We start from the raw sequence: 23148 nt of genomic DNA on the forward strand, positions 1-23148 counted from the left end.
CCTAAAGAGCTTCAACACAGCAAAAGAAACTATCAACAGAGTAAATAGACAAACTATAGAATAGGAGAAAATATTTGCAAACTATGCATCCAACAAAGATCTAATAGCCAAAATCTATAAGGAAGTTAGACAAATTAAGAAGAAAGAAACAAACGACCTCATTAAGCAAACACTTTTCAAAAGAAGACATACATGCAACCAACAAGCATATGAGAATATGCTCAACGTCACTAGTCATTGTATATCAACACTGCAATGAAGTACCGTCTCACATCAGTTAGAGTGACTGTTGTTAAAAAGTCAAAAAATGACAGATGCTGACAAGGTTGCAGAGAAAAGAGAACACTTACATGCTACTGGTGGGATTATAAATTAGTTCAGCCACTGTGGAATGCAGTTTGGAGATGTCTCAAATAACTTAAAACAGAACTACCATTCAACCCAGCAATCCAATTACTAGGTGTATATCCAAAGGAAAATAAATCATTCTGTTAAAAAGACACATGCATGCATATGTTCACTGCAGCTCTATTCACAATAGCAAAGACATGGAATCAAACCTAAATACCTATCAGTGGTGGGCAGGATAATGAATACGCAGTTCATATATACCATGGAATACAATGCCATTAAAAAAGAGTAAAATCATGTCCTTTGTGGCAACATCAATGGAGCTGGAGGTCCTTATCATAAGTGAATTAATGCAGAATCAGAAAACAAAATATTCTATGTTCTCTCTCATAGTAGAGCCAAACATTGAGTACACATAGTCACAAACATGGAAAAAATAGACACCAGGGCCTATCTGAGGGTGGAGAGTGGGAGGAGGAGGAGGATTGAAAAACTATCTGTTGGGTACTATACTTACTACCTGGTTGATGAAATAATCTGTACATCAAACCCCCAAGACACACAATTTACCCATGTAACAAACCTGTACCTTTACCCCTGAACTTAAAAGTTGGAAAGAAAAAAAAGCTAAAAAAAAAAAAAAGATAATCCCTCAAGGGAGCAGATTAGAATAAAAATTCATTACACATTGATGGCATAAAAGAGTGATCAATTTTTAGTATAGTGTTGAGAATACCATCTTATCTGCCATTTAATATTAAGTGGGTGCTAGCAGAGTAAGCAACCTCAACTTGATAGCCTATAGTTGTAATGATGTATTTGGGGAACAAGCAAATTTTCTGAATAACAAGAATGAGTGGTATGTTCTGTGATGAGACTGAAGAATGAAGGGAACAAATTTCTCTGAGAACACATGTGACTGAGAACACATGTTTTTGAGGGGTTGGAGTTGATGAGAGTAAAGGAAGAGGTTCAAGGGGTGTAAGAATTAGTTTGTGGATACGGGATATGATCATCTTTGATCAGGGTTCCAAACAAAAGTTATGTCACCTTCAAATAATTCATAAAAACAATAATCATCTGATGGTGATCCCAGGACTCTCATTTCATGGTGAAAACATCGATAATCCTCAGTACTGAAAGGATTTAGGCTTTTCTTCATTCATTCAGTATTTACTAAAAATCACTGAAGCATTTAGCAGACAGTGGTGAGTGCTAGAATTACAAAACAAAGAAGAAATAGTCTCTCTCCTCAAGAAGCTTACTGTTGGATAGAAAGAGGCAGAATATATATTTTTTATATATATATATATTCTGTCTGTAGATTAAGTACAACTAATTATGTGTAATTTCTTAAAGTATTAATCATCCTTGTTTGTTCTAAGATCAATGTTCTCGTTTTTAGTATTTCAAAAACTCCATAATACATGATTTTTGCTAAGTCATAATACTATGATTTTTGCTAACTCCATAATACTATGAATTTGCAGAATTCTACACGAATTCTGGGCTAGTTAATAGCATCAAGAAGCTAATGAAGTGTGTATTTTTGAAAGGGAACTTTGTGTGATAGGAATTCTTCTAAGACAAATCCTAAATACACCTGAATAAGGGCCCAGGTTCTTCGGCCCATTCCCTCTCCTTACAATGCAAATGTTCCCTTATGTTATTTTAGGATGGCTTGGTTGGTCCCTATTCAGAGCAATCTGAGTAAAGTTGTTTGCTTAAAATGTATGCTGGACATGTCAGAAGTAGTCAGGTTTTGTCATGCACTCATTTTATGACAGATCCAGGCCACGGACACGAAGCTTGGCAAATATCTTATAAATTATAGCTGTGCTGAAGCCTACAGCAATAGCTCTTAACTCAGGCTCACCTACCAAATATTCTTGCAAAAACAAAGATGATACAGTGAAATAACACAGGAATGTAAAATGCAATTTCTTCAACATCTAAGTAGCAAGCATCCAATAGGAGTCTCAGATTTTTTAATGATCTGTTTTATTTTCTTTCCCAACAAACCTAAAACTGTTACTATCCATAGAAAACCATGTTATATTATGTAATACTTTTCTTTAAAGTTTAACAGCCTTAATTTTATAGTCCTAGCACAGTTTTTATTTCACAAAATTTTATCCCCAAAAGATTTGACACTAAATCATTCTTTATTTCATAATGAGTAATGATTTCATAATCTTGAGATTCTAAATGAAAATGTTCTGCATTATTTAGATCTACTTTGTAAGATGACAAGTAGGAAAGGGCTCTCATTATTTGGAAGAAGAATTTATTTCTCTATACTCACTAATTAAGAAAAATCTTTCTATGTTAACTGTTTAGGCCAAGCAAGAGACTCTTTTCAGATGTTTGATTGCAGTGACACTAAAGAGTCTAGTATAAATCAAATCTCAACCGGAAAGAAAAGTCTTTTTTGATAAAGGCCTTTAGGTTTTACCCTAGACAGTGTGACATAAGAATCTGTGTTTAACTGGTAGATTAAATTTTCACCCTTAGATAAGAATTTATGTTAATTTGTATAGCTTCATTTAAAAGATCTTTTTAGTTTGTGCAAATTGAAAAAATCTCTAAGCTAATTCTTATTAGCTATTTTTTAAAATTACCAGTTTTCTTCACCTTTTCAAATTATCATAGTCTTATTCATATTTTAATTAAGTTTCAAAAATTGTATATCCTTTCTAAAAAAAGTATGCCAATAAATGACTAACTTCAGTCTACCAAGAAAGATGATTTTTTCTTTTCTTCACCTATTGTTGTAGGCTATCTTCTATGGACAAACAAAGATTTTTAAATCAATTCCAAAACTCTTTAAGAAAAAAAGCATTTTCAGTTAAAATAAACAACCTTTGAAATCTGGTACTGAAAATACAGCTATTTAGTGGGTATTGTGTCGATAAATATGAAATAATATAAGTAGTTCTAATTTTCCAGTATTGTTAACCAACATCCTCCATTCTTCCATTCTTAGTTTTGAGATAATGACTTCCACATAAATAGTATCCTTAGTCAGGAGAACAGTTTCAATGGATACAACAGTATTCTCATAAATAGCATTGAAGAGAACAAATTATATCTTCATTCTGAAACATTTTATGCCAAAATAATAGTATAGACTTGGGTTTGACCCACTTCAAAATGAAAAAAACCTTCCAAAGAAAAACACTTCCAAATAGCTTCACCTTTTTTAGTGCAGCCACATAAATAAAAACAACAGTATGGAAAACAATTTAATTTTTAAAAAGAAAATAATTATTTTGCACTTTGGCTATGATAGGGAAACTGCATCTTTGCTATTAACAACTAACCTGGATAAAATATGAAACAATGCTTCAAACATTCTGGAGAAAAGAGGAAACACATGAGGAAACCATGATATTCATGCTGTCTTTCTGTCTAAAGCCACATTCTAGAACACAAGGCATGCAAAGGGAATCCAAGCAGAGCATAGTTGTATCACTAAATTTAGGATATACCGAATCAATTTTGTGAGGAGGCTGAGGCAGCTATTGTGTAAAGTAGAGAAATGGAGAGGAGAGAAATACGCAGAGAAGAAAGTTCCAGGAATTTGAATAGGGGTTGCCTTGAGTCTTTGGAAGAATAATAACCTGTGTATGCTCAAGGTTAAGCTCAATGAAGCACACCAAAAACGTACCATGGAACTGTAAACTGAATACTCCCAAGGCTCTCAGAGGATGGAGAGATGCCCAAATTTTAGGCAGCTGGAGAGGAGAAACTCTAATAAACAGCTAAGCGTTCATTGGAAACTCCAGAAATTACACCTTAGCAGTAAAGTAGCATTAGAATTTATATGTATTTCTATATGTATCCTAACAAAGGTTAAAATTCTCAAAAAAGTAAGTTGATGCACAATTAGCTTAAAACAAAACAAAACATCCCAAATATTTCAAGAAAAAAACAAAATCCAGGCATTAAATGACTTAATGTTTACAATATCCAGCAAGTAATAAAATCTTACTAGACTAAAAGCAGGAAAATGTGATCAGTAGCCAGAACAATCAACCAATAGAAACAGACTCAGAAGTGACAAAGATGGTTTAAGTAACAAAAAATAATGTTTTTAATAATTAAAAAAATTGCTTAATAATGTAAAGAAAAAATGCACATAATGAGAACAGAAACAAAAGATATTTAAAAAGAAGCAAATGGAACTTCTAAAGATGAAAAATGTAATATCTAAAAAAATTTACAAGATAGATTTAATATCAGATTAGACAATAGAGAAAAAATAAAATACTACCCAAATCAAAACTTAGAGAAAAAAGACTTTAACAAATCAATGGAGCTTAGGTGACATGTAGGACAGTATCAAGCAGTTTAAAATACATATGGTTGGAGAGGAGAAAGATAAAAAAATATTGAAAAAGATGACCACCAGAACATTTTACATTTATTTAGATGAACAAGAATTAGAATTCTATCAACTTCAGAAACAGCACAAACCAGAAAAAAAAAGAACTTTTTAAATGCTGCCAAAAAGTAATCTGTCAAACTAGAATTCTATACCTAAAAAAGATATATGCTTAGATGAAAATCAGACCAGGCATGATCATTCACACCTGTAATCCTAGCACTTTGGGAAGCTGAGATGGAGGATCGCTTGAGCCCAGGAGTTGGAGACCAGCCTGGCAACATAATGGGACACCATCTCTACAAAAATTTAAAAATTAGCCAGGTGTGGTAGTGCTTACCTGCAGTCTTACCTACTCTAGGGGCTGAGATAAGAGGACGGCTTGAGGCCAGGAAGTCAAGGCTGCAGTGAGCTGTAGTTGTATCACTATACTCCAGTAGCGGTGAAAGAGGGAGATGCTGTCAAAAGAGAAAAGGAAGGAAGGAAGGAAGGAAGGAAAGAAGGAAGGAATGGAGGGAGGGAGGGAGGGAGGGAGGGAGGGAGGAAGGGAGGGAAGGAGGGAGGGAAAGGGGGAAGGATGGAAAGAGAAAAAGAAAGAAAAACAATAAAGAAAGAAATGAAAGAAAGAAAGAGAGAAAGGAGGAGGGAGAAAGGAGGAAGTAGGGAGGGACAGAAGGAGAAAAAAAAAAGAAAAGAAAGAGAGAAAGAAAAAGAAATTACAATGAAATAAAGAAACGTTCCACAAAAAGAACAAGAAAAAAGAAAAAAAAATTGACAGTACTCCTAGCTAATACACTTGAACTATACATACTTTAAAGGAAGTCTTCTGGCCAAAGAAATATAGTTTTGCCTGAAAAAAAAAACAGAGCTACATAAAGGAACTGGAAGTATCAAAAACCATAATTAAGTTGGTATATTAAAAAATAAATATTTTGTTTCTTGTCTAAAATTTATTTAAAATATAAACATTTGTTATTTTGTACATTCACTTCAAAAGTTTATTAACTGGAAAGTGGAAATACATTGTTTAGTTTGGAAAAGTTAACCCTTCAATATGAGCAGGACCAAGCAAAACCTGACTTCATTGACTCATTCAGGAATATTCATATTGGTGAAAAAATAAAAGAAAAAAATTAAGACATTGGAATCTGAAAATTTTAAAAACTGAATTTCAAGGCTCTCTATAACATTACCTAAAACTAACTTTCTAAAGTTATTCCCCACTATTTTCCAACATGTTATAGAGGACCCATGGCAGCTGAACTGCCTTCTGTATTTTTTAATGATTATAATTTCTCAGAATTTCTTGATGCTGTCAATACCTCAAATAAAATTTTCCCTAACTCAACTTTAACTATTTCTCTTTAGCCCCAGCCTACTTATTATGTGAAGTCTTTCTCAAAAGTAACTTCCTCCATGGAGCCTTTCTTAATTCTCCTTGACAAAAATAATAATTTCTTCCTTTGAACCTCCATGATACATTGCAAGAAACATTCACTACACATGATTTGAGTTTAATATATGTTGCTTATGTAGTTAGGTCCTATTCATGATTAACTATAAGCAAAGACTGTACCTTGTTTGCTACGATATCATCTGTATCATACAAGATAAATGGAATTAACATTTACGGAGAACCTACTATGTATCTTTATGAAACTAATAATTTGAAAAATGCTAATGTTCATCATAACTCAAAGAAATTATTATTATTATTCCTTTTTTATACATGATTAACTTTCCCACTTAGAAAAAAAAGTTTCAACTCGTGTATAATTTTACATAAACACACTCTGAGGCTGAAGCAAATCTGACTGATTATCAATGTGAAAATAAAATATAAAAACTGTTCTTGTAGTTATTTATAAACAGAACTAACATTAAAATTGTCTGAATCATAAGAATCATCTATTTTAGAAAGATAGGATTCATCAAATGGATCTTTGGCCAACAACTGTTCTAGAACGATGCTAACATCACATGTAGGGTGCTACGTTATCTAGGATTTAATATTTTCAGTGATGGAGAATTGCTATATTTTGTAAATGGAAATACCACTACTAAAAAGAGAATGCTATAAGTAGAATGTCTTTTGTTTCCAGAGTCGATATACTAGAGTGATGCGAAAATAATAAGGAAAGCAAGATATTTCGTGTCAAAGTTTACTTGGGGTAAATGCTGTAGCCACGAGCACTGCTGGCAAGTATTCTCAGGGCAAACTGGAAAAAGGTTAAATAAAAACTGTGTAAACTTGTCCAAGATCACATGAATAGTAACAGGAAAGCTACAAGAATAACCCAGGGTTCTATTTATATGATCCAAGACATGTATTTGTTTCACCAAATATATTGGTAATTGTTAAAAGTAAATAGAAACCTAACAGTCAAAACCAGTAAGTTGTTTAAAGTATTGCATATTTCAAAGAGAGAGAGAGAGAGAGAGAGACAGAGAGAGAGAGACTGAGACAGAGAGAGAGAGAGAGAGACAGAGAGAGAGAGAGAGACAGAGACTGAGACAGAGACAGAGAGAGAAAGAGAGAGGAGTGAGATGATGTGAGACAGAACAGAGAGATGAAAGGAAGGAAGGGAGGAAGGGAGGGAAGGAGGAAAGAAGGAAGGAAGGAAGGAAGGAAGGGGAAGGGGAAGGAAAGGGGAGGCAAGGGAAGGGAAGGGAAGGAGGGAGGAAGGGAGGAAGGGAAGGGAAAGAAGGAGCTATCATGTATTTGAAGCAGAAATTCTAAGTATTTTGGTTTAGAACATTTCATACAGAACACCCAAAGAAGTACAAAAGAATAAATCAGAGTAACTTTCAGCACAATATAAAGAGAGCTATCTTTAGAACAATAGCAAAATTACTAATAAAAATTATTATCTTGAAGGGATAAAATTGCTATTGACTTGGAATTCTTAAAGTTAGAGGAAGTAACTTCAATAAACCATGTCTTGAATTGCTGTTGGCAACTCTGAAAGTAATCTTATATATCTTACAATGTCTGAACAAGGAAATACATTTATTTCAAGTAGATCAAGTTTCTTCAATATGTGTTGCTTGTGTATATAATTAAAGATATAGTCTGGGAGCTAAAATGATGATGATGAAATAGTTTTTGGTATATCATTATTTAATAAAGTTCCTTGGTTATACCCAAATGTGTCAGGAACACTGCTATGAAGCTTCAAGGAATATTGGGGTCTTGCTCAGTGACAGTGATTTTTGAGATGAATAAGGCCATGGACTCTACCTGGATGGGGAACCTGTGGTTTGTGACAAGTGTCTCACCCACATACACACAAAATAAATCTAATTACAAATATCTCTGAATCTTGTGGCAGAACAATAAAAAAAGGTGGTTTCATGTATATATATATATATATATATAAATATATATGTTATTCTAATGAATATATTTCATGACCTAATGAAATAGTTACATAATTTATTAACATATTTCAAAAAGTAGAATGGGCAATTGTTGCTAACTTCCATTTTGGTAACTCTAAGTTATGGATGTGCAACTTGCTCAACACCAGCACTTTGTAAAAATGGTGTGATGTGTTGAAGCATGTGGAATTAATATCTAAAAGATGTATACATCTTTTGAAAATAATATTTAAATCTGTCTCTGAAAAATATTGAGAGTTTTACCAACATGCAATTTTAGGATATTAAAATATTTTAGGCCAGGCGCAGTGCCTCACGCCTATAATCCCCGCACTTTGGGAGGCAGAGGCAGGTGGATTACCTGAGGTTGGGAGTTTGAGAGCAGCCTGGCCAACACGGTGAAACCCCGTCTCTACTAAAAATACAAAATTAGCCAGGCATGGTGGCACGTGCCAGCTACCTGGGAGTCTGAGACAGGAGAATCACTTGAACCTGGGAGGCGGAGGTTGCAGTGAGCCAAGATCGCACCATTGCACTCCAGCCTGGGCAACAAGAGTGAAACTCCATCTCAAAAAAAAAAAAAAAAAAAAAAGTATTGCTAAGGCTTTCTCCTCAACATATATCCCAAAGTGGTTCATAGCAGCAATAATTAAAATTTAGAATAATGGTAATATTCAATAATAGGAAGCAATTATTATGGTAATCATCTGTGGAAGATAATTTCAAGCAACTAATAGCAAAAGCAAAATTATGGAGACTGAATAATGGTGGTAATCAAACGAACAATTTCCCAACTAAAATGCTTATTTGACAGCAACCTGGTTAATTAATGTTGTCAGTTGCACATCAGTTCAAAAACAAACAAGTATATTAGCTACAAAATAAGCAGAACACCTTTCAAGACAATTGAGAGAATTATTCATAAGCAACATAGAAGATCTAATTGATAAATATTTGTGAAAATATACCTCATACAGGTAAGTAGGTAAGATACATAGGTAAGAGATATCTATATAAATACTTACTGATACAATTTGCATTCTCTCACAAATATTACCTAATGGTCCATGAAATCAGTGTATTTTGTTTACCACTATATCTATAAACAAAGCACTTGAAGCATGATAGATGTAATTTGTTGAATTAAGTGAATTAGCAGATGAAAAATTTCTGAGACTGTCTTTTGCAAAGAGAGGATTCATGTTTACTCCTTTTCAATATTTCATGTACACTTACTCTTAATGTCTATGCTCCTCCTGCTAAGTCTATGGGTTATGAGGGGAAAAAAAGCTAAGTTGCTAATGAAGTGCATAGCAGATTTTTTTGTGTGTTTTGTTTTGTTTTGTTTTGTTTTTTTGCTTTATTTTGTTAAACAACACGTGGCCCACGGGAACTGGAAAGCTTATCATTTGGGTTAAAGTGTTCCTTTTGGTGTTTCACTGTGGCACTGCACAGTAAAGTTTTATAAGTTCCAGGAAAACAAATGAAAACAGTAATTCAGATTCCAGTCTATCTCTATAGCCTCTAATTTTTGTTCTCACTTATGGCATAGCCATCTTGGGAGCTCTTATTACAAAATTTAAATTCCTGAATCAACAGAGCATTTCAAATAGCAAACTGTTGAACTCCTCAAAGAAGTTCATGTTGCAGAGGGCAACGGAAGGTCAGGAACATCTTCCAATTCATTCTTGTCATCTTGGGAAGTAACACACTCTTTATGGTGTCATAAATCTCATGCCATTAAAGCACCCAGTGTTCTTATAATATTAAAACAGGTGTTATCAGCCCCTAGTCCCAGCCCTAGTATGTATGTTTAAGATTTCATGAGAGATGAGTTGTCAATATTGCCAATTTTGTTAAATATGAAAAATAGGTAGAAAAGGAATGTTGTCAATGATTACAGGATTAAAAATCTTTTTAAAAGAGAGTATTCAAAAATTCTAAGAAAGTACTATCTGGTCTTAGCAAACAATAACAGACTCAAATTAAGTGGGCAAAGACATTTCATTATTGAGGACAAATTAATGGGAAGGCTAAGAAAAGCAATAATTATGGATGCAAAAGGGGATGCTGGGGAAAATACAAGTCAACTTTTTCATTTGGTATTTTGTAACTAACTAGCTGTAGCACATAAGGGTAAAACCAATCTGATAATGCCTAGGATAAATGCAGTGAATTTTATGGAGCTGTAAATATGGGATTGTTCCATATTTTGAAAAACTTCAATTACATGTAAATTGCTACAAGCGGTGTAGTAGGTGTCAGGTCAGGATTAAACAACTAAATGAATATTAAACATATAATTTAGGGCAATATAAAATGTGTTGGTTATTTCTGTTTGTTTGTTGGGGTGTTTTAAATCAATAATCCAGGTCATGTAAAATAAAGTTACTGGGAAAGACTCCAAATGACATTCTCATTGTCTATTCCTGGATTGGAAATGTTGAAGATGAGCTATGTATTTAATCATGTCTGCTTCTCTCCCTGAATAAGGGAATAGCATAAAGAACACAGCTTTCTTAAAGTTAATGAAAAAGCAGGACAATCAAAGGAAGCAATTCTGTCAGGGAGCAGCTCCGGTTCCTCAGATCTAAGCAGGGAACAGTAAACAACCTCAGTGTCACTATCTCCAGTTGCAGGAAACACAGCCTATTATCAAAGATCCTAAAGATGATGATATAGGCCCTCCAAGTGACATAAGTCCTTGTGTAAAGAAAATATAAACTTGCCTTCAGTAAAATAGTCTGTTTTCTTGATTATCCTTTTAACTATTTGATACATACCACCTTCACCTACTGAGACATGGTTAGAACAGCAACAAATTCTGGATTTTCTGAGTCAGTGCCAAATTAAGTCTTTGGCCTATTTGTTGGTGTGTTCACCCTAGAGTTAGATTCAGAAAATAATGTTCACTTCCACCTGACATCATTTGGTATTAAAACATTCCAACCTCAATTCAGGTAAGAGCAGAGGAAAAAAAAGAAGATTTTTCTAGAATTTCTAAGTCCCATTCTAATTTCAACTTCTTAAAAGAAATGATTCAGGCTTTAAAACATCAAAACAATCACGATAGAAAAGAAGCTAGCAAAAAATACAGGGGTTTTGTTTGTTTGTTTGTTTGTTGTTTGCTTTGTTTTAGGTAAGGGAAATTTGAAGATGATAGATTAAGCTTGGACACATCTGTGGAATCTCTGGCGTGAAACTGGTACAGCTATCCATCTAAATTACTAGCATGATCTTTTTCCTCATCTTTGGAGCAGTCAGAAATGATCCTAAAATGACCAACAGAATTGAGATAGATAGAAGATAGATGCACTGCTCTTATCTCCTTCATTACTTGTTATACTGTATACAGCAAGTCTGTGTGTGTGTGTGTGTGTGTGTGTGTGTAAACTTTCTCAGAATCTCCCTCACTATATTGTCAATTTCTTTAAAGTAGGGATGCATTTTTAAATATTTGATGATGATAAACATGACATGGAATAGTCACATAATAAATGCATGGTTATTACATCAATGTATTTATACCTGAATTAATGAATATTATTCTCAAGACAAGAAAAGTAAATAAAATAATGGTTACATTGGTTTTAGCTAACATTCATGAATACCTTGGTAAGGAAGAAAAATCAAATGAAATGAAAGTTGAGTTGTGTTAATTCATTTTTCTAGCTTGTATGTAAGAAGCAGTAGGGGCATAGATTTGGAAAGAGTGCCTAACAACTTTTTACAAATAAAGAAAATTTTCAGGATTTTTGTTTGCTTGTGTGTGTTTGTGTGTGTGTTTGTTTTTTTGAAACAGATTCTCACTCTGTTGCTCAGGCTGGAGCACAATGGTATGATCACAGCTCATGGGTTCAAGTGATTCTCATGCCTCAGTCTCCCAAGTAGATGGAATTACACGCAGGCAACACCACACACACTTAATGTTTAGTAGAGACGAGGTTTGCCATGTTGGCCAGGCTGGTGTCAAACTCCTGGCCTCAAGTGATCCACCTGCCTCGGCCTCCCAAAGTGCTGGGATTACAGACACGAGCCACTGTACCTGGCCCAAATAAAGAAAGGTCTTGAAAACAAACCTGAAAAAAATGATTCTAAAACATTGTTGTATAGAATTTAGTTTTTAGCTCAGGTATAGTTAGTTTTTGATTACTTAATTCAGTTTCGTAATATGGTTCACAACTTGTTGTGGATTACTTGGCTGGGTTTTTAACATCATAGAATAAGCAATATTCTCCATTTGCTTTAGTTCAAGCTAAACTATGCCTTCTTAGCCACACACAATGCTAAAGAGATAAAGCCGTCAACTTTCTAAAGGGACAGATGAACAGAAAAGCATATATAAAATACAGAGAGAAAGGAACTACTTGTCTGAAACCAGGTCAAGATATGAGGAAAAGCCACATGGAGAAAACATGGCCACTCTTCATGATGTTGGAGCTTGATGATGCTGGGACCTTATTGTATCCAATGTAACTAATTGTTACTCACTTCTCAGCTCAAAAGCTGAGAAATTTACATTGCCTTTACCAACTCATGGCCTTCAGACTGGATATTTCTGACAGACTTCTTCACTAAGGGATAATAAATATTAGCCATGGCGGTATTTTAAAAATAGGCTTATTTATCAATAATTACAGTTTGGGATATGTCATAAGCAAAACGTGTAATTCTATACTTCTTGAAAAATTGGAAACTCAGGTAGCACTGGGTGATTTCACTTGGAGCTTAGTATTAGCCACTTCCCTTAGACAAAAGAGACATGTACTCAATATATCACAATCCCAATCACTTTTAAAGGATAAAACACCTATGATGTAATAACTCTTTTCAGGAACACGAAAGGTAGAAGTGGGTTAAAGCAGTGGTGTGCCGGAGCCGGTTTATACTGATTGGCTCAAGAGAAATAGTGTGTGCATTTCTTCCCAGTTTCAAGGTCAATGGCATCATGCTGGTAGCTTTAATTCAGCTACAGTGAGCATACTTACACCACAGAAATCTGCAAATATTGTCAATCTAATTTTCCATTGAAGCTCTGATACTAGTTGTTAAACATTAACCAGCACACCATTGGATTGAGGTAAAATGTAGAGCCCATACCCGCATGAAAGGGACAGCTGCATTTAACAAAGCCACTTTAGTTACATTTGTTAAATGCCTTATTAAACAAAATCATAATCCACAATAAAAATATATTGCATCTATCATGATCAACCTCTGCTTATCTTTTAAATGCAATAGCAAATTGTCCATTTGAACAATACTGAACTATTTGTCATTTCTAAGATGGGATAATTTTTTTCCTCTTGGTTTCTTTATAATTATTGTACCCCTTTTCTGGAATAATCTTTTCATCTTGTTCATCTGGTCAATGCCTGCTTGTCTTCTAAGATTTCAACTCAGGTATATTATCTTCTCCTGAGTTATTTTTTTAACTGCTGTAAAGGCATATTTCTATGCCCCATATCTATGCTTCCTAGGATAAAGCACGTTCCTCTAATAGTGTACAACATTTGGCAATTGCCTGTTTGATTGTCTCTTCTCTCTGCTAGACGTTGTGCTACTTGAGAATATAGCTTTCCCTTTTATTAATTTATTTCGTTTATATCCTTCTGTCACAGGACTCTACCAGCCTGGATCCTATGCCTGCCAATGGCAAGTGGAGCTGTAAGGGATGTGTGAGCAAGCAAGCATCGGGTCCGGTCACTGCACATAGCCGCTGGCTGCAGTGGAGTGGGCAGCTCCAGGCTCCAGCACAAGAGCCAGCTCCTTGCGAGGCTGCAGCTGGACCAGACATCCCACAAGCAGCTTCCACAAATGGCATTAGGGAACGCAGTGGCACCCAGAAGCTTGAAGGCACCAGGAACCACAGAGCCCCAAAGAGGGTGTCACAGTCCTGGCTTGGGGAACTCCTATGTCTGGGCTCCCTGAAGGACTGCAGCTCTTCTCTCCTTCTTGTCACCCACAACATGGTGAGCAGGGGGTGTGTTTCAGCCCTGTTTGTGTTACAAAGGGTGTGTTCAGCCCTGCCATTTGGTGGGTCCTGAGTTCTTGTCCAGTGCCCAGGAAAAATGAGGAATGCTGACAAGTGGAGGGTTAGCAAGGCAAAGAGGAGCTTTATTGAGCAATAGAACAGCTCAGAGGAGACTTGAAGTGGGTAGCGTTTGTCCACAGCCAGGGTGTCCCGATGAGCGTTCAGCTCTCAGCAGAGAGGAGACCCTGGAGTGGGTAGCTCCTCTTCACAGCTGGTAGTGTCAATGTTTGCTCAGCTCTCAACAGAGAGGGGAACCTGATGTGGGTAGCTCATCTCCACAGCTGGTCGTCTTATTGTCTCCTCAGTTCTCAGCAGAGAGGAGACCCTGGATTGGGTAGGTTCTCATCCTGTGGTCTTCCTAAGTCTGTCTGAGTCCAGGACTTTTATGGGCCTCAGAGGGGAGAAAGTCTGCACCGATTGGTTCATGGGCAGCTATGGGCAGGCATGGAAAAAGCACCACAAGTTCCCGCTACAGTCTGCAGGACTAACAGCCTGGCCCCCAGGCTTCAGGCCCTTCCTGGCTTGAAGATGGAGCTTCAGTGGGGATCTGCCCCCTTCTGCCCAGGAGCCTGTCTGCCTCCTGCTGCCATTCATGGCACTCAGGCTGTTCATGCCAAGGGGTTCCTGAAGGTCAGCAATGACCTGCCCTCAGCCCTGCCCTTGGCCTTCCTCTTGTTCCAGTTGGTGCCCAAAGTCTGGAGGGGGTGAAGGTGGTGGGGGTTGGTGTGTCAATACTTCCCTGAGTTTGCACACACCTGGCCAGGCTGGGATAGTGACCAGACTCAGCCCCAACCTTGCTCTGAGATCAAAGCAGGTGCTAGGAGTGGAGAGAAGCCAAACAGTGGGAGCAGGCACTTCCAAGTCTGTGGGGATATGGGGGGTCCTTCCCAGGCCCCTGAGAGTGCAGAGATGCCTGGGTCCACAGCCATGACATGGGGAGCTGCAGCTGTGCTTGGGAAGGTAGGGCTCCTCCTGCCTGTTCCTGGCTCTCACCAGCTCCCTGGATCGTGCAGTGCTGGCTGTGCCTCCACACTGCTGCTGGCATCGTGGCAGCTGCCGCTCTATACATGCTGCCACTGCCATCACTTCCAGAATATTACATTGCTGCTACCTAGTAGATGTTCAGTAAGCTTCTTAATTTTAATAAGCATTTAGCTAGGAACATGAAGTTCTTTATACTTTGAGACATTATATACCTGCTTGTTATTGCCATGAGTGCTTTCTGTCTCTTGACTGAAACATGGCTCCCAAGCCTGAAACATCAGGGATAAAGTGGTGAGGAAAAGAAAAGCAGAGAAGAGGACCAAGAGCCAGCATTGTTCACCATGGTCACAAGGCTCTTGGTTACTGACTGAATCCAGACTGTAGTCCAATGCTACTAGCAACAAATCTGTTCTTTACACTGAGTCTCAGCTGCTTTGCTTTTCTTTAAATGCAAGTAATCAAACTTTTTCTCCCTACTACTAAACATTTTAGCACAGGTATTATTTATATACTTATTGAATGCACAGCTTTTCAGTAATAATCCTAGATAGCTAGTGTCACTACTTAACACTTTAAACCTCTAATTATGATGAGTCCATTTTGACCTTTCCTAGAGTTCCTCAGAGGCATCCCTATTATTGTCTTATCATTAAGATTTATTAGTATCATTTCATTTACAAACTGCCATTTTCATTTTATTTTGGGGCATATGTTCAAACTGGCATCTTCCCCAGCTGCAATCAATATACATAATGCCACAGCTCCTTGATTGGTTTAAGAACATTTTCTTGTCTACAGATAGGAAGACAGTTCAAGGTTTCTGATGATGGTACATTTCAAGTGATGCTTCTTAATTCACCTGCAGTTCTCAGTGTCTTGGTTGTCTCATATTCATCTTTAAAAATAAACTTCCTGATGTTGCAAACTAAGAAGTGGTCCTAAAGAAAAGAAGATTAAAACCATGGATGGTGCAATATAGATACTAGACATCATATTACACTAACTCTGAGTATTACAATTAATGTAATGAAGAAAAACTTAAATGTGTTGGCCTTAAGAAGTTAGATAAGACCCAGTAGGTGACAAAGTTGCTTGCAGTGACAGTTGATTTCCTATTCCAGGTTGCTGGTTTTTCTTTTTTACTGTTCTGAACTAGAAAAAAAATGTCTTGGAAGTTCGTATAAATAACTTTCATGATTTCTAAGAACAATCATTGGTTACAGATGAGTGTTTTTAGGATAATTGTCATATAGATTTGGTTATGAGAAATTAATAAAAAATTGTTCCAAATAAATTTAATATAATGTACATCATTTATATGAAGTCTTTATCAACTTCTAAAATATTGCTTTTAAGTGTTTTTATTTATATTAAAATATATAGTCTATCTTCATTGGAAATATTTTCCTAATTTTGTTTTCATATAATTGCTTTCATTATTGTAATTTTTGTTGAACAGTTATTTAGTACTCATTGATTAAGTCCATACAACAAAGAAAAGTTTCTCTAACTCTCCATTGAATTTGGCTGTGCTCTGATTATTCCTGCTTCCCTAACTTTCAAGACAAACAAAACTGTCTAAAAGTTGTAATTGTAGTTGATAAATTCTGAAAATGGAGTAACTTTTAAAAGCTCTTTCACATAAAAATCCTAAAGAAAACTCATAAATAATTACTCTCAGTAAACCCCCTCAAATTTTTAGAGCTTTTTTCACTTTATTCCCTTCATATAAAGTGTTAGTTTTTAGGTAGATTAAAACAACCTATTAGAAAATCTTGCCAGGTGTGTTGGCTTACCCCTGTAATCCCAGCACTTTGGGAGGCTGAGGCGAGCGGATCACCTGAAGTCAGGAGTTCGAGACCTGGCCAACATAGTGAAATCCTGTCTCTACTAAAAATACAAAAACTAGCCAGGCATGGTAGTAGGTGCCTGTAATGCCAGCTACTCAGGAGGTTGAGGCAAGAGAATTGCTTGAACCTGAGAGGTGGAGGTTGCAGTGAGCCAAGATGGCGGCACTACACTCCAGCCTGGATCACAGAGCAAGACTCTCAAAAAAAAAAGAAAAGAAAATATAATAGACTGACTCTACATTTATTTGTACTGTTCTATTTAAAAATATTTTAAATAATTTTTAACAGACTTTGCACCAAAGAATGTCCAGGATATATCAGGAAGGAGCAATGAGGTAAGTGTTCCTCAAAGTGACAGGTATAAGTGACTAAGACATAGGGAGATGAATCACTTGGTCATCATATTGATCTGAATTCTAGGAGGACATAGATCATAAATTTGAAGGAGAAAGGCAATGCATTTCTGCAAATGGATACTGCTTAAAGTCCTTAATATGCTCCTTGAAATAAATGGGGCACAAAAGAGGTTGTTTTACCCTAAAGCAATTTTACCTCCAATCTTGGCAGATTTCCAAATTTTTGAGACTTGACTATCGTCTTATATTAGAGTGTCTTTAAGGGGACAGGCAATGGGATATTCACTGGATGTAAAATCAGATGATTTTGGTTTCAAAGCAAGCCTTTTCACTTATCAACTTCTTGACTTTCAGCAAATCACATAACATCTCAAATTATTAATTGTCATATTATCTGTGAATGACATACATATATATATACATATATAAGCCAAGAGTGTTTTGTAAGCAGTGAATTTCTTTACTGCCATATTCAATAAAGCAAGCAGTTGTTAGGTGATAGTCATTCATTTATTCATTCAACCACACTGTTATGTTGGGTGGAGGATACTGACATCCATGAAGAACAATCACCTAATTTCAAGACATGTATAGTCCAGAAAGGGTTGTAGGCTCAACTCACGGTGGCTCACAGATGTGTTTTGTCTGCTGGCATATTTATTTAAAGTTGGAATTGTAAGGCCTTTTAATACCCTCTCCAGTTAGTCACATGCTCAACCTCTCCTTTTCTTACATTAACCTGCTTTAGTCAAACCAGGTCACATACTATAGGTACTCTCTTTAGTCAAATTATTTTTCCAGTGGATATGCCTTATTTATGTTGCAGTTTGACACTAAAGCTACATTCAAGGAAGTGTTTCTCCATGCAAGCTGTTGGAATAACATCCATAAGAATTCAGCCATTCTTATTTGTATATTTGTCCAAAATGCTCCTTTTCCCCCATTTTAATTCTAGATTATGTATATGTGTAAATGTTTCTTAGATTTACTTTGTTACATTATAGTTTTGCCAAAACATACCCCTGCCAAACAGGATACACTTTTCTCGCCTCATTCTGAGGCTTCTATTTCCCAGAAACTCAACAATGTAAATTAGATCCTATTAGGTTGGTGCAAAAGTAATTATGGTTTATGCCAACTAAGCAACCTATACTAATAGACTATTCCAGTCTTAGCCAATTGCTCCCTTTTCTGAATTTCTGTGATATTCTGAATGCCTATACCACCCGTTTGGGAATGTAACCACATTTGGAAACATTTCTTTAGCTATTTCATGTCAGCATATCTTTCTAAAACACATTATTTTTTGAAAACCGAAATTGGGTCTTAAATTCTCTTGTTTCTAGATCTTCTCCCAGTGAAATCTTGGTGAAATAAATTGACAAATAAAGAGTGAAAGATGACACAGCTAAATATGTGACCTCCAAAACACAGATCTAGTTATATTTATGGTATAATAATATAAAATGCAAACTATCATATATATATAGTAAAACTTATTCTTAATTCTCAGAATCAAGCTAAGACTAACTTGTCCACTTTTTTCATCCTTAAAGAGGAGCATACATAGAATATATATATATCCCATGCTGTTTTGGTTACTGTAGCCTTGTAGTATAGTTTGAAGTCAGGTAGTGTGATGCCTCCAGCTTTGTTCTTTTGGCTTAGGATTGACTTGGCAATGCGGGCTCTTTTTTGGTTCTATATGAACTTTAAGGTAGTTTTTTCCAATTCTGTGAAGAAAGTCATTGGTAGCTTGATGGGGATGGCATTGAATCTGTAAATTACCTTGGGCAGTATGGCCATTTTCACGATATTGATTCTTCCTACCCATGAGCATGGAATGTTCTTCCATTTGTTTGTATCCTCTTTTATTTCATTGAGCAGTGGATTGTAGTTCTCCTTGAAGAGGTCCTTCACATCCCTTGTAAGTTGAATTCCTAGGTATTTTAATCTCTTTGAAGCAATTGTGAATGGGAGTTCACTCATGATTTGGCTCTCTGTCTGTTATTGGTGTATAAGAATGCTTGTGATTTTTGTATATTGATTTTGTATCCTGAGACTTTCCTGAAGTTGCTTATCAGCTTAAGGAGATTTTGGGCTGAGACAATGGGGTTTTCTAGATATACAATCATGTCATCTGCAAACAGGGACAATTTGACTTCCTCTTTTCCTAATTGAATACCCTTGATTTCCTTCTCCTGCCTAATTGCCCTGGCCAGAACTTCCAACACTATGTTGAATAGGAGTGGTGAGAGAGGGCATCCCTGTCTTGTGCCAGTTTTCAAAGGGAGTGCTTCCAGTTTTTGCCCATTCAGTATGATATTGGCTGTGGGTTTGTCATAGATAGCTCTTATTATTTTGAGATACATCCCATCAATACCTAATTTATTGAGAGTTTTTAGCATGAAGGGTTGTTGAATTTTGTCAAAGGCCTTTTCTGCATCTATTGAGATAATCATGTGGTTTTTGTCTTTGGTTATGTTTATGTGCTGGATTACATTTATTGATTTGCATATATTGAACCAGCCTTGCATCCCAGGGATGAAGCCCACTTGATCATGGTGGATAAGCTTTTTGATGTGCTGCTGGATTCGGTTTGCCAGTATTTTACTGAGGATTTTTGCATCAATGTTCATCAAAGATATTGGTCTAAAATTCTCTTTTTTGGTTGGGTCTCTGCCCGGCTTTGGTATCAGGATGATGCTGGCCTCATAAAATGAGTTAGGGAGGATTCCCTCTTTTTCTATTGATTGGAATAGTTTCAGAAGGAATGGTACCAGTTCCTCCTTGTACCTCTGGTAGAATTCAGCTGTGAATCCATCTGGTCCTGGACTCTTTTTGGTTGGTAAGCTATTGATTATTGCCACTATTTCAGATCCTGTTATTGGTCTATTCAGAGATTCAACTTCTTCCTGGTTTAGTCTTGGGAGAGTGTATGTGTCAAGGAATTTATCCATTTCTTCTAGATTTTCTAGTTTATTTGTGTAGAGGTGTTTGTAGTATTCTCTAATGGTAGTTTGTATTTCTGTGGGATTGGTGGTGATATCCCCTTTATCATTTTTTATTGCATCTATTAGATTCTTCTCTCTTTTTTTCTTTATTAGTCTTGCTAGTGGTCTATCAATTTTGTTGATCCTTTCAAAAAACCAGCTCCTGGATTCATTAGTTTTTTTAAGGGTTTTTTTGTCTCTATTTCCTGACAAACCTGAGAAAAACAAGCAATGGGGAAAGGATTCCCTATCTAATAAATGGTGCTGGGAAAACTGGCTAGCCATATGTAGAAAGCTGAAACTGGATCCCTTCCTTACACCTTATACAAAAATTAATTCAAGATGGATTAAAGACTTAAATGTTAGACCTAAAACCATAAAAATCCTAGAAGAAAACCTAGGCATTACCATTCAGGGCATAGGCATGGGCAAGGACTTCATGTCTAAAACACCAAAGGCAATGGCAACAAAGGCCAAAATTGACAAATGGGATCTAATTAAACTAAAGAGCTTCTGCACAGCAAAAGAAACTACCATCAGAGTGAACAGGCAACCTACAAAATGGGAGAAAATTTTCGCAACCTACTCATCTGACAAAGGGCTAATATCCAGAATCTACAATGAACTCAAACAAATTTACAAGAAAAAAACAAACAAACCCATCAAAAAGTGGGTGAAGGATATGAACAGACACTTCTCAAAAGAAGACATTTATGCAGCCACAAGACACATGAAAAAATGCTCATCATCACTGGGCATCAGAGAAATGCAAATCAAAACCACAATGAGATACCATCTCACACCAGTTAGAATGGCAATCATTAAAAAGTCAGGAAACAACAGGTGCTGGAGAGGATGTGGAGAAATAGAAACACTTTTACACTGTTGGTGGGACTGTAAACTAGTTCAACCCTTGTGGAAGTCAGTGTGGTGATTCCTCAGGGATCTAGAACTAGAAATATCATTTGACCCAGCCATCTCATTACTGGGTATATACCCAAAGGACTATAAATCATGCTGCTATAAAGACATATGCACACGTATGTTTATTGTGGCACTATTCACAATAGCAAAGACTTGGAACCAACCCAAATGTCTAATAATGATAGACTGGATTAAGAAAATGTGGCACATATACACCATCGAATACTATGCAGTCATAAAAATAATGAGTTCATGTCCTTTGTAGGGACACGGATGAAGCTGGAAACCATCATTCTCAGCAAACTATTGCAAGGACAAAAAACCAAACACTGCCATGTTCTCACTCTTGGGTGGGAATTGAACAATGAGAACACATAGACACAGGAAGGGGAACATCACACTCTAGGGACTGTTGTGGGGTGGGGGGAGGGGGGAGGGATAGCATTAGGAGATATACCTAATGCTAAATGGCAAGTTAATGGGTGCAGCACACCAGCATGGCACATGTATACATATGTAACTAACCTGCACATTGTGCACATGTACCCTAAAACTTAAAGTATAATAATAATAAAAATAAAAAAATAAATAAAATATATATATATATCCCAAGGCCCAAACTAATTTTCTAGCAATCAACTCAGTGACTTATATTTGTAATTAGAATAGTATTATCTGTGGTGCTATATTATGTATTTGTTTCCACAGAGCACTATCCTTCTATCCTTATGTTCTGATGTACTTAATAACCTCTTGATTTTATATATAAAGTAATTTTCGTGATTCTGTGTCTCTAGTTTATATAGTCCTGCTTATATACATTTCTGCAAAAAAAATCCGGTTGTGAGAAATTGTATGATGAAAACCCAGAGAATATTAACTTCATAGTTTCAAATAATGCCTAGCTATGTAGTCTACTGCTCTCAGAGTTTCTATTTAATTCCTAGGACACTACAATCCATTTCTTTGATGTGCACGATTTTGGGACTACATTTGACCATGATTAGGCAGGTCAGTTTTCCTTTGTGGTTTTATACTGTGTAGGACTGACCTTTTCTTGTGCACATTTATTTTCCTTTTATTTTCTTTAATGGCCCATTGCATGCTGGCCTTTCTTAAAATGACTTCCAAGTAGAAAAATATGGATTTCGGATTTTTTTTATAACTACCCCCCAATGAAGTGATCTTTTCTGTGTGAACTGCAAAGAGTTACTAGAAAGCAAAGATTGTTATTGAAAGAGGACTAGACTTCAAATTAGAAGATCAAAAGGATCATAAGAAGCCATTCAGTTCTGTCAATTAATAACTTTATGGCTTTGGTTGACTTTGCTAAATATTTTGAACTTAATTTTCTTATCCATAAAATGGAATGATAATAATAAAAATAATAATAATAATAATAATAATGCTAGCACCTTCTATGGAAAGTTGGTACAATTAAATAAAATTTTTAAGTGAAGAGGCTTGCAAATTTTTAGCATTACAAAAAATGCACATAGTATAACTCGTAAGAATGAAGAACAATGACTAAAGCCTTATATTTGGCACCATCTGTTCTTAGAAATCCACAGGATGAGCCACACAGAATAAGAGCTGAGTATACTGACTGACCTATAGGATTATGCAAAGTCAAAATGCAGTTCTTCATATACAGAAAAGGTGAGTTAGATATTTGAATGGTGAACATGTAAGCACAAAGTAAGTTTGAAAATAAGTTGAAAATTAGAAAATTCTGCAATATGCACCCCCAAATTAAAATTATATATATGTATTATATGTGTTGTGTATACATATAAGAAAATTCCATGCAGAAAAAGCAACAGATGAGATGTGAAAAATAAATAATATAATGGTGACTGTTATAATAATTCTAACAGTGTGCGGCCAA

Source organism: Pongo abelii, chromosome 10, assembly GCF_028885655.2.
Source record: "Pongo abelii isolate AG06213 chromosome 10, NHGRI_mPonAbe1-v2.0_pri, whole genome shotgun sequence".
Taxonomy (NCBI): domain Eukaryota; kingdom Metazoa; phylum Chordata; class Mammalia; order Primates; family Hominidae; genus Pongo; species Pongo abelii.